The sequence below is a fragment of the Arvicanthis niloticus genome, chromosome 6 (genome assembly GCF_011762505.2).
Source record: "Arvicanthis niloticus isolate mArvNil1 chromosome 6, mArvNil1.pat.X, whole genome shotgun sequence".
NCBI classification, from domain to species: Eukaryota; Metazoa; Chordata; class Mammalia; order Rodentia; family Muridae; genus Arvicanthis; species Arvicanthis niloticus.
In genome coordinates, this window is record NC_047663.1 from 107,182,363 (window position 1) to 107,192,115 (window position 9,753).

A 9,753-nucleotide genomic window follows, 5' to 3' on the forward strand; every position below is an offset into this window, starting at 1 on the left:
TCAGTAAGGTTCAAATCACTTATTTGTTCAGGTTTTTATCCTGTTGGAGGTGGGACTCACAGAGTAGCAGGAGTTCTCCACCCAGCTTGCCTCATACAAAGTAGACAGTCTACCATGGATGGAAGAGGAGGTCTGGCAGGGCCCTCTGTGCCAGGACAGGGTAGCGTGTCCTTCTTCCTCCTGCCATCCTAGCCCTGGTGCCCCATGGTCATAGCCTTCCAGAGAGCTTATCCCTTGCCACTGAGAGTCCTTGGTTTGAAGAGAAGCTTGGGTCCTGAGTGGTCTGGGACCACCAAGGACATCTCAATTTGATGGAACAAAATTCAAGCCAAAATGAACTGTACTCCAAAGAAGACTTGTCTTGGGAACATCCTTTGACTTTCAGTGTGAGGTCAAGGTCACCATGGTTAAGGTGGATTAGGACTTATGGTGACCCATCTTTTGGTTTTGATGTGTTTCTGAGCCCCATGGTGTAGGGAGCCTGCTGTGTAAACCAGTGGTTTTTGCAGCAAGGTGGACTGGAGGGCACTCTGGAGTGTATGGTCATCTGCCATTTCCTGGACCCTAGGTCTCTATTTGAGCTTCTTGGGTAGCTAGACACCTTAGAAACAGAGAGAGGACTCCTGAGGGAACTTGCCCACAGATCAGTATGGAGAGGACTGGGAGCTCAGGTCTGTAGATCATCTCTGTGAAGCCCAGCTGACTCCCTAGTTCCCACTCCACTTACTATGCATTCACATTTTAAAACCTGAGTGTAAGGACTGGAGAGATGGCTCAGTAGTGAGGAACACTTCCTGCATAACCAGGAGTCCCTGTGAGGATCCAACATTGATGGCCAGAGACTTCTGACCAGACCAATGACTCATTGCCTCAATGAACATTTGCAAGTGAAGATGTGTGGACTGAGTGGTATCCTATGGGACACGCTGTGACATTGCACAGGTTCCACAATGAGATATTTTTCTATACTTCACTTTTGTATGTGTGTGTGTGTGTGTGTGTGTGTGTGTGTGTGTGTGTGTGTGTTTTATTTTGGGGGAGAAGTTGCAAGAGCAAAGGCTGAATATGAGGGAATGGGGAGATGAACAAATCTGGAATGCATGATGTGAAATCACAAACAATCAATACAAATTTGTTTTAAAAACCACTTTCTGCTTTTGCAGAGTACACAGGTTCAGGTCCTGGCACGCCGTGGAAGCTCACAACAGTTCCATGGGATATGATGCTTTCTTCTGACTGCCATAGGTGCTATATACATGTGAAATATATATAGTGCCTCAGGCTCCCCACTGTGGGCATCTGTGATAACTGGACTCTCAGTGTACTGCCCTGATGCATCTGTGGTCAGTGTTTTCAGCAGACAGCTGAGATGGGACCTATAATGTTCCTTCTCTACCTCTGTTCAGACTATGTCTGGGATGAGCCAGGCTGGCCAGCACAAGGATCAAGATGAATACAGAGTCTGTCTTCTGAGGCCATAGCTCAGTCAGGGTATATGGGAAAGGCCTTGGCCCAAAGTCTGTCACAAGAGTACTGTGTCCACACCCTTCCTTGCCAAGCTACTGAGGGCTATCCTCAGCCTGCCACAATGGCTGCCTCAGGACCATGAGCCTTCTTCCCACCTGGCCAAGTGACACTCTCTCCAGTTGAGGACACTTACCCACCCACCCCTTGCCCACTTCCTCAATCCAACCAGCTGTAGTTGTGGCTGTGGTTAGTAGCTCCTTAGGGAACCAGACGCCCAGTGCTCTCCCACATGTTGAATTGTATCTGCTGCCAGCGTCCTAGGGCCAACAGGTGTTTCCGCACACCCAGGCGCCTGGGAGGACTCAGGGCCTCATCATGGGGTCAGAGGTGCTGGGGGCCCCACAGCCAAACTACGGGTTTTGTTTGCTCTTGGAAGAAGAAAGCTTCCTCTGGGGGTGTGGGGAGAACCTGCCCTGGGGTGACTCTACCACCTGTCCCTGCTTGCCTGAGAACCTGAACTTTTTAGAGAGCACCAGCTCAGAGCTAAAACAGAGAGAAGGTTCCAGGGTACTGGACAGTCAAGGCAGGGAGGTACACAGAATGGGTACAGAGAGATTCAGTGGATGGCTTGGATGAAGGCTGGGTTTCAGACAATGGGATATCTCTATCCAGATGTGGACAGTGACCAGCTGTGAAAGAGTGTGACCAGGGGTTCCACCATGTTGGGTATAAAGTTCAGAATCTTTAGTGTCATGTTATCCCAAAGACAATGAGTCCCAGAATGCCCTGCTTCGGCAGCTGCAGTCACACTTACCTTGGGTACACAGCCAGACCTGGGGGAGTCCCTTCGGTCCTTAACCTCCAGCCCTCTTCCTTGTCCATCCTACGAAGGTAGTCACTATTTTCAAGAGCATCTTGTTTCTTTTGTACTGTAGGAAAAAAGACTTTTCCCAGGATGCCAGGCCCAGTCAGGAAGGGCAAACTTGAGTGGTAAAGGGGGTATTGGAGACTGTTCCCCACCTCACTGACAGGAGAAGCCTGGGTCCTAGGCCTGCTTGTTCCTCCAGGAGGCAGATTTTGTTGGCACTCCCTAAGTGTTCACATAAACAGGGTCCATACTTTCTTTCTCGTATACTTCCCCATACGTGGGCAAAGAATATAAACTACAATGTATGTGCATGTTTGCCAGGAATGGTGGAGCACACATTTAGTCCCAGAATTTGGAGGCAGAGGCTGGCAGGTCTCTGAGTTCCAAGACAGCCTGATCTACAGAACGAGTTCCAGGATAGCCAGGGCTACACAGAGAAACTGTGTCCCCCTAAGACAAAATAAGACAATGTGGTTAAAAGTGTAGGCTGGATCTGGGACTCGATGGGCAGAGGGTAGGGTGATCGCCTAGGACCCACAATGGCCTCTCAGTCCCCAGCGCTGCATAAACTATAAACTGACTATGGTAACGCATGCCTGTACTCCCAGCTCTCACAGGGTGGAGGCCAAAACTCAAGGCCATCCTTAGCTACGTAGTGAGCTCACAATCAGCTTGAGACACGAGACTCTGTCTAAAAATTTAAAATAAAATAAAAAAGAAAAGTTGAGATTGTTCCAGCCATGTTATCTTGTCACACCTGCTTGGGAAACACTGGCTGAATCTGAGCTGACCTTGGAGTCATTCACAGAGTAAGGCAGGCGCTTCACCATGTGCACTTCCTAGTTCACGGAACCCTTTTCCTGATAGACTCTGAGCCCTGAGCTCTGGGTGGCCTCTCTCCCCAGTCCTACCTGCCTACCTGCAGTTTGCTATTGGGTGGTCCTGGGGGAGGGGCAGACAGCCCTCCCTACATCTAGGTATAGGGGTAGTAGACGCCTTCTAGTCCCTACTTTCCTAAGATCACCAAGCAAGATGATAGTCTGAGGGTGTGTCAGTGTGGGGAACTCACAGCCCCCTAACTAGGCCCTGTTCAAAGCTCTAGTTCTGAGCACCAGTCCAAGAGTCACACTGCTCAGGGGCCTGCAAAGGTGGCTAGGAGGGTAGATTTGGGTAGGGAGCGTCCATGATAGACTGTTCCTTTGCTTTCGCAAGCTTGGGATGTATAGGAGGGGCAGCCAAGCTGGGCTGGGCTGCTGAAGAGGCCTGGGCCAGTGAGCCAGGGTCCAGAGTAGAATGAGAGCCAGCTGTGAGATGTCAGAGATAGATGTCAGAGCCTACCTCTGCCAGCCTTGTTGCCCAATAGTGCTGTGACCTACTGTGAATGGGATGACAATGGATTCTAACAACCAGCCCCCAACCATTTAGATCCAGGCTGGCCTCAGAGACACAGTAAACAGGAAAGCCCACGGAGGCTGGAGGTCCTGAGAGAAAGGAAAGAGCAGGCCAGAGGCATCACGGAACATGTGAAATCAGCAGGAAACTGTGACTTCCCTGTGCTGTGTCTACTACCTGGCTGTGCCAGCTTTCAGGCCAGCACAACAGCTTAATCCAAGTGGATGTCTCGGGATCCCAGGGCCTGGGTTGCCAAACAGGACCAGCTCAATATCACAGACAAAGGCAGAGTCCCTGGCCAGCTCCCCCAGGCTCTAGGGCCTGGCCTCTCAGTACAGCCTCCCCTCCATGTGGCCCCAGCATGATTCCTTCAGCGTGTGTTGGAACTCTAGCCAACCAACCCTGCCCCTGGCCCCAACTAGGGATGTATGGGGACACTAAGGCCCATCAGGAAAGGTAGGCCAAAGTCACCTTGAGGTTGTCTCTGATAGGAGCCTACTATGGATGAAACAGCTTCAGGAGGGCCCGACTTGGGGCTCAGTGGTAGAGCTCTTGCCTGTTATGAACAAGGCCTTGAGTTACCTCTCCTCCCCAGCAACACCACTAAACAAACAAAAAAGCTCTGGGACATTTTTAAAGCAGACCCTGAAGACCCAAATTCTCCACCAAAAAATGTGAGTTTGTCATATGGGTCTGATAGCGTGAGAACTCTTTAGAATTATTCAAGTTGAGCAGTGTGAGGCCTGAGGAGATGGTCGACCCTGAGCAATTGAGGTTCCGCTGTAGCAAGGGCCTGGCAGTTTTCTCTTTTCTCTCAGCTGGTTCCCAGATTCGCTCCGGCGACCATGGGTAACAAGAGCATGAGAGTCCTAGTGGGACTCTGGGAGTTCCTCCTGAGGAAGCATCGTGGGAGCCAGAAAGTTGGCCACCGCAGGGACCCCTGGAAGTGTTATTTATAACCCCAGACCTGGAAGGGGACCAAATGTGTGGAGTGGGGCGGCGCCATCTGACTAAGCAGCGGGCTGCTGACAGTAACCAGTGCCGCCTGCAAAACCACGGGAAGTCCGACAGTGTGGGTAATGCTCACAGTGATAGAGACCTGGAAGGGAAGAGGCCAGGGCTGAGGCAGGCAGAAAGCTGAGCTCCCTGTGCTCCAGCCAAGGAGAGCAATGGAGTCTGGAGTCCAGCTTGTGCCTGAACATACAGGAGGGAGATCACCACCCACCAGCCATGAGGGTGGGAAGCTGCGACCTTCTGCTCTGGTTGGATTCCGGGCCTGTCTCTGGGTCACTGAGTGGGATGGGTGAGTAGGCGGCAGGGCAGAGGGCAGGGTCATACCACCTGGGCCAACCAATCCCCAGCCCCTGAGCAGAGACATCCCTAGGTTTTGCCCTAGCTCCTGGAGGATGTGGAGCCGGATGTGCTTCAGGGGGCAGAGAGTAAAGGGGAGGTGGCATTCTGAACTGTTCCCACCATGTCCCTCAGCCCTCCAGCCCTCATTGTCTGTCTCTTCTGCTCCCTGTATCTTGGCTGAGAACCTGTGGCATTCTATCGTCTAGGCACAAGTCTCAATTCCTGAGAATAGAGGTGGGGTACAGATCCCAAAGGTGGGGTAGAGCTGCCAGGAGTATGATGGTATCCCCATAACCATAGAAACCACACTAGGAATGGGGAGGGTAGGAACAAGACCCTCAACACCTGGAGACCAGATGGCTGGAGGGACTACTGACCCAGCCTGGGGACTGACTATACTCAGTAACCACTGCCTTGGCCAGATGCAGCTGGACCTGGCAGGCCTGGCAGGCCGTCATGAGCAACTTCAAGATAGCACAGCTATCTCTACTTGCTTTCTCCTAGCCAAGTTGGACAGAGGATGTGTGTGTACTTCACCCCAAACATCAGGGCCAGTCACAGACGTATGTTCGGTGCCTGCCCTGGCCCCATACTGTGGGCCTGAGCTGGGTCGGTGCTCTCCTGGTCAGGGTATTTTCATGCATGGGGTGATTACCCTAGCTCACATTCACTGGTGGCCCTCAGGCCCTAGACCAAGGAAATCTGACACTTTTTTTTCCTGATGCGTTATTATAACCCTGTGAGGCTGGCTTTAAGAATGGGAAAACCGCTTTGACTGCACTCAGAGCAGCGGGTTATATTCAAGTTATCTCTAGGCCTGAGCAATAATCAAGGAGAAAGAGGCAAAAAGAGCATAAGAGCTAGAAATTGGAGAGGAGTACCATGAGATAGTGTTTTCTGGACAGGACCAGACCTGGGCCATTGTACACATGGTTGTCTGTATAAGGTCTGCACAAAACCAAGTCTACGTTGGATGGAGGAGGAACTCACAAAACTCCAGTCTCGGCCAAGGAGATAATGATAGTTGATGGCTTCTGAAGAAGGGAGAATCAAGTTTTCTTGAGGAATGTTTTGTTCAGTGAGTTGCCCTTCCTCCGCAAAACACCCTTAATATGCAAGACATGACAACTGGACTGAGCCTCAGAGAGTTAAAGAACAAGACTTGATTTGGCATTTCAAGGAAGACAAGATGGGGTCTGGAAGAAGGTGGGTGGGGAAAACAGAAGATAGATATAATCAAAGTACATTATAAATGTGTGAAATTCTTAAAGAATATAAAAATCATTATAAAAAGATTGTTCAAATCATATAAAGATCTGAAATCAAAAAGCCCTACTATTTCCTAATGAAAAAAAATTATATGTAACTACTTTCTACTAAAACATTGGCATTACAATTAAAAATGAAATTTCCTTGTGAGGCTGGAAAAAAAAAAGAATGGGAAAACCAGGGCTGCAGAGATGGCTCAGTGGTTAAGAGCACTGACTGCTTTTTTGGGGGTTCTGAGTTCAATTCCCAGCAACCACATGGTGTCTCACAATCATTTGTAATGGGACACCTCTTCTGGTGTGTCTGAAGACAGCTACAGTGTACTCATACATTTAAAATAAATAAATTTTAAAAAGAATTGGGGAAACTGAAGCCAAGCATAGTGGCACACAGGAAGCAGAGGAGGTGGAATTCAAGGTCAGCCTGGTCTATGTAGTGAGTTCTGGGACAGCCAGGGCTACTGTCCTGAAAAAAAAAAAACAAAAGAATGGGAAAACTGAACCATCATAGAGACAGAGATAGATAAATCAGCAGCCACAGCCCAGCCCAGGGGGTGGTTCTCAACCTGTGAGTCGCGAGCCCTTTGGGGGTTGACCGACCCTTTCACAGGGGTTGCCTAAGACAATCAGAAAACATAGATATTTACATTATGATTTACAACAATAGCAAAGTTACAGTTATGAAGTCATGGCAAAAATAATTTTATGGTTGAGGTTCACCACACATAAGAAACCACTGGCTCAAGGGTTCTGAGGATTCTCTGGGGTTCCTGCAACTTTGACAGTCTGAGTCTCTCCCAGGCCCTCTGAGATACACAATGTGTAAGACCCTCCTAGATCTGCCATTCTGGCCTCTGCCTAAGCTGAAGAGTGGGAATGGATGCATCTCCTCTTGAGAGTCCCAGTGTCCTGGAGGCCAGCCCAGAGCCTTGCTGGTGTCGGAGGGGATAGGCAGGGAGCTTAGGGGTCATCTGGGAAGCAGCTGTACCAGGCTTTAGTACATTCCAGCTTCAGGGATGATCTAGAACAAAGGGGAGATGACCAGGCTTCCGGGAAAACATGCTACAGCCCAGTGGTGTCCAGCAGAAATAATCACCTATGTTCTCCAGAAGCAGTTACTAGGCTCAGTGGGGTTATCTCCTCTCCTTGCTAGGCAAGCCTCGCTTGGGCTGCTGGGATACCCAGGTGGTACTGTGGGGAGGGTTCCTACAGCTCTTTCCTGAGAGAAAGCCTCCATACCCCTACTCAGAGTCACATTGGACATCCTGCTGGATGCTCAGTCCCTATCTGAAGGGTCACAGGAGCCTCTCCAACCCTCCACACCACTCTCAAGAGGGTCTCAGAGACTTCAGTAAAGTCTCTGTCACCTCCTGGCCTAGGTCCTCTCACTGAAACATTAGAATGGTACTTGCTTCCTTCCCAGTGCAAGGCCAACAGGGTAAAGAGGGCACCAGAGCAGTGACCATGTCTGTCTGTCTGTCTGTCTGTCTGTCTCTTTATCTCTTTCCCTCCCTCCCTCCTCCCCCCACCCACAGGGATAGAGGAATGCAGAGGACTAGAGAAGGAACAAGAAAGGAGACCAAGCTGTGGTTGCAGGTCCAACCTGCACCAGAGTCAGGGCCCTGTGCTAGATGACCTTCATATTACCATATGTCCAGGGTAGAAAATCTGCTGAGACAGATAGTTGCTGGACAGGAGACAAGAGAGAGTGTGGGATCTCAGGTGGTGACAAAATGCTATATTTGGTGCCCTGCATTAGCTGGTTTGGTGACAACACTGGATGTTCAATGTTGGGCAAAAGCAGCTTTCATGCTATGGAAATTTCTTTCATCAGGGTGTGGAGGTTGAGGTCAGCTCATGTGTTAGGAAGGGAAGCCTTAGGGAGAAAGTGAGTCAGCAGCTCAGGTTGGGTATCACCTGTGCAGATAAGGTTCTCCTTCTGAAGCATACAAGTCTGTGGTGTAGGGAAGGGTCAGATCCTGTTCTGGAGATCAAAGGCCTGTGTTTCCCAGGTATCTTCAGAGGCAGGGACAGCAGGACCATGTCCGAATGGGGCACAGCTTCGAAGCAATAGAAGCTGGGGTCTGGTTGCTCCAGGAGAGGCCTGGCCCAGCATAACAGTTTCTGCCTCTTCTGGTCCCTAAGGCCCTTTACTCCAGGGCCAGGGTTCTCTTCCCCTCACCGTCTCACAGTGGTTCCAGGGAACTGGAGCCAAGGCCACCCAGGGGAGAAAGAGGGGAGGGGAGGCCTAGCAGGCCTGAGTCAGAGTCCTAGCTGAACTGGGGCTTTTTTAACATGGAGGTGCCTCCATCAGCACCTGTGACCTGTGGGGCACTGACAGCATTCATAGAAAGCTATCAGTACCATGGTCTGTGGATCTCAGGAGCCTAGGGCCAACTCTAGGGAGGTAGCCTCCTGAGACAAAGACACCACAGGAGAGTGGATGCTGGCTTTTTCTTTAGGATGCTGCTGCTCTGAGTTCCCAGCCTGTCGGGGGTAGAAAGCCTAGAGCATTCTCTGAGGGCTCGGAGTAACTAGTACAGAGCCTACTATGGAGGATGCAGGGGTCCCAAGGTATGTGAGGTAGGTGTATGGCCATGTTATCTCCCTAGCCACATTCAACTTCTGCCAGTCATGCTGGCCCAGGCCACTGCCACTAATGCTGCTCTGTATATCTCTGTGGCCTGTTGTGGCAGGCATCCTCACACTGGCCATCAGCTTCCACCTCCCGATGCATGGCCCAGAGGCATCCAAGGCTCAGACGGCTACCATGAATGCCTGCTGGTAGGCACGGTTCTTTTCCACCCCTTGCTGTCCCTCCCCTGTGTCCTCTTCAGTACCACAACTGACCTCTGAGGCCCCTAAATTCACCCAACTTATCACTCTTTCCTAGGCTCCATCCTTGGAAAGTCCCCACTACTTCCATGCCTCATTTTTCCTTTTTTTTTTTACAGGTAGAGCCTGCTGTCCCAGCCCTGAGGAGCTCACCTACGGTCTGCCCTTGGCCATATGCCCACCCAGTCTGCTGCCTATAGCCAGACTCAGAGTTCACATCTCAGCCTTGACATATGGACAGCCACCAAACCCATTTCACAGATGGGAAAACTTACTCTGAGAGCAGAGACCAACTGGTCAAACATCACACACTAGGAACATGTAGCTGGGCAGGGACTAGAATCAGAACTCTTACCTGGCATGGGTGTAGAGTACTCACATTCTCTTGAGCAGACAAAAGCAAATCCCTCTGTCTAGACCCTAAAGAGGCCAGCCAGGCCAGCATCACACTACACAGAGAGGAGGAGAGCTATTAGAGGCATCTAGCCAAGCACTGGTCCAGGCTGGCTCCTGTCAGTCGTCTGAGAGGATTTGGACATTAGTCTGGAGAAGGCCAAAGCCTGACCCTCT

At 50.6% G+C, this 9,753-nt stretch overlaps 1 long non-coding RNA gene across 1 annotated transcript in view; it reads left to right on the plus strand.

The window, feature by feature from the left end:
- Window positions 1-4,785: 4,785 nt before the first annotated feature.
- The window catches only part of LOC143442912 (uncharacterized), a 15,030-nt gene continuing 10,062 nt past the window's right edge, over window positions 4,786-9,753 (plus strand). The window contains exons 1-2 of the long non-coding RNA XR_013111542.1: window positions 4,786-5,030; window positions 9,303-9,753. The exon at window positions 9,303-9,753 is cut by the window's right edge and continues 66 nt beyond it. This is a non-coding gene — a long non-coding RNA (uncharacterized LOC143442912). The remainder of the gene's footprint in view (window positions 5,031-9,302) is intronic.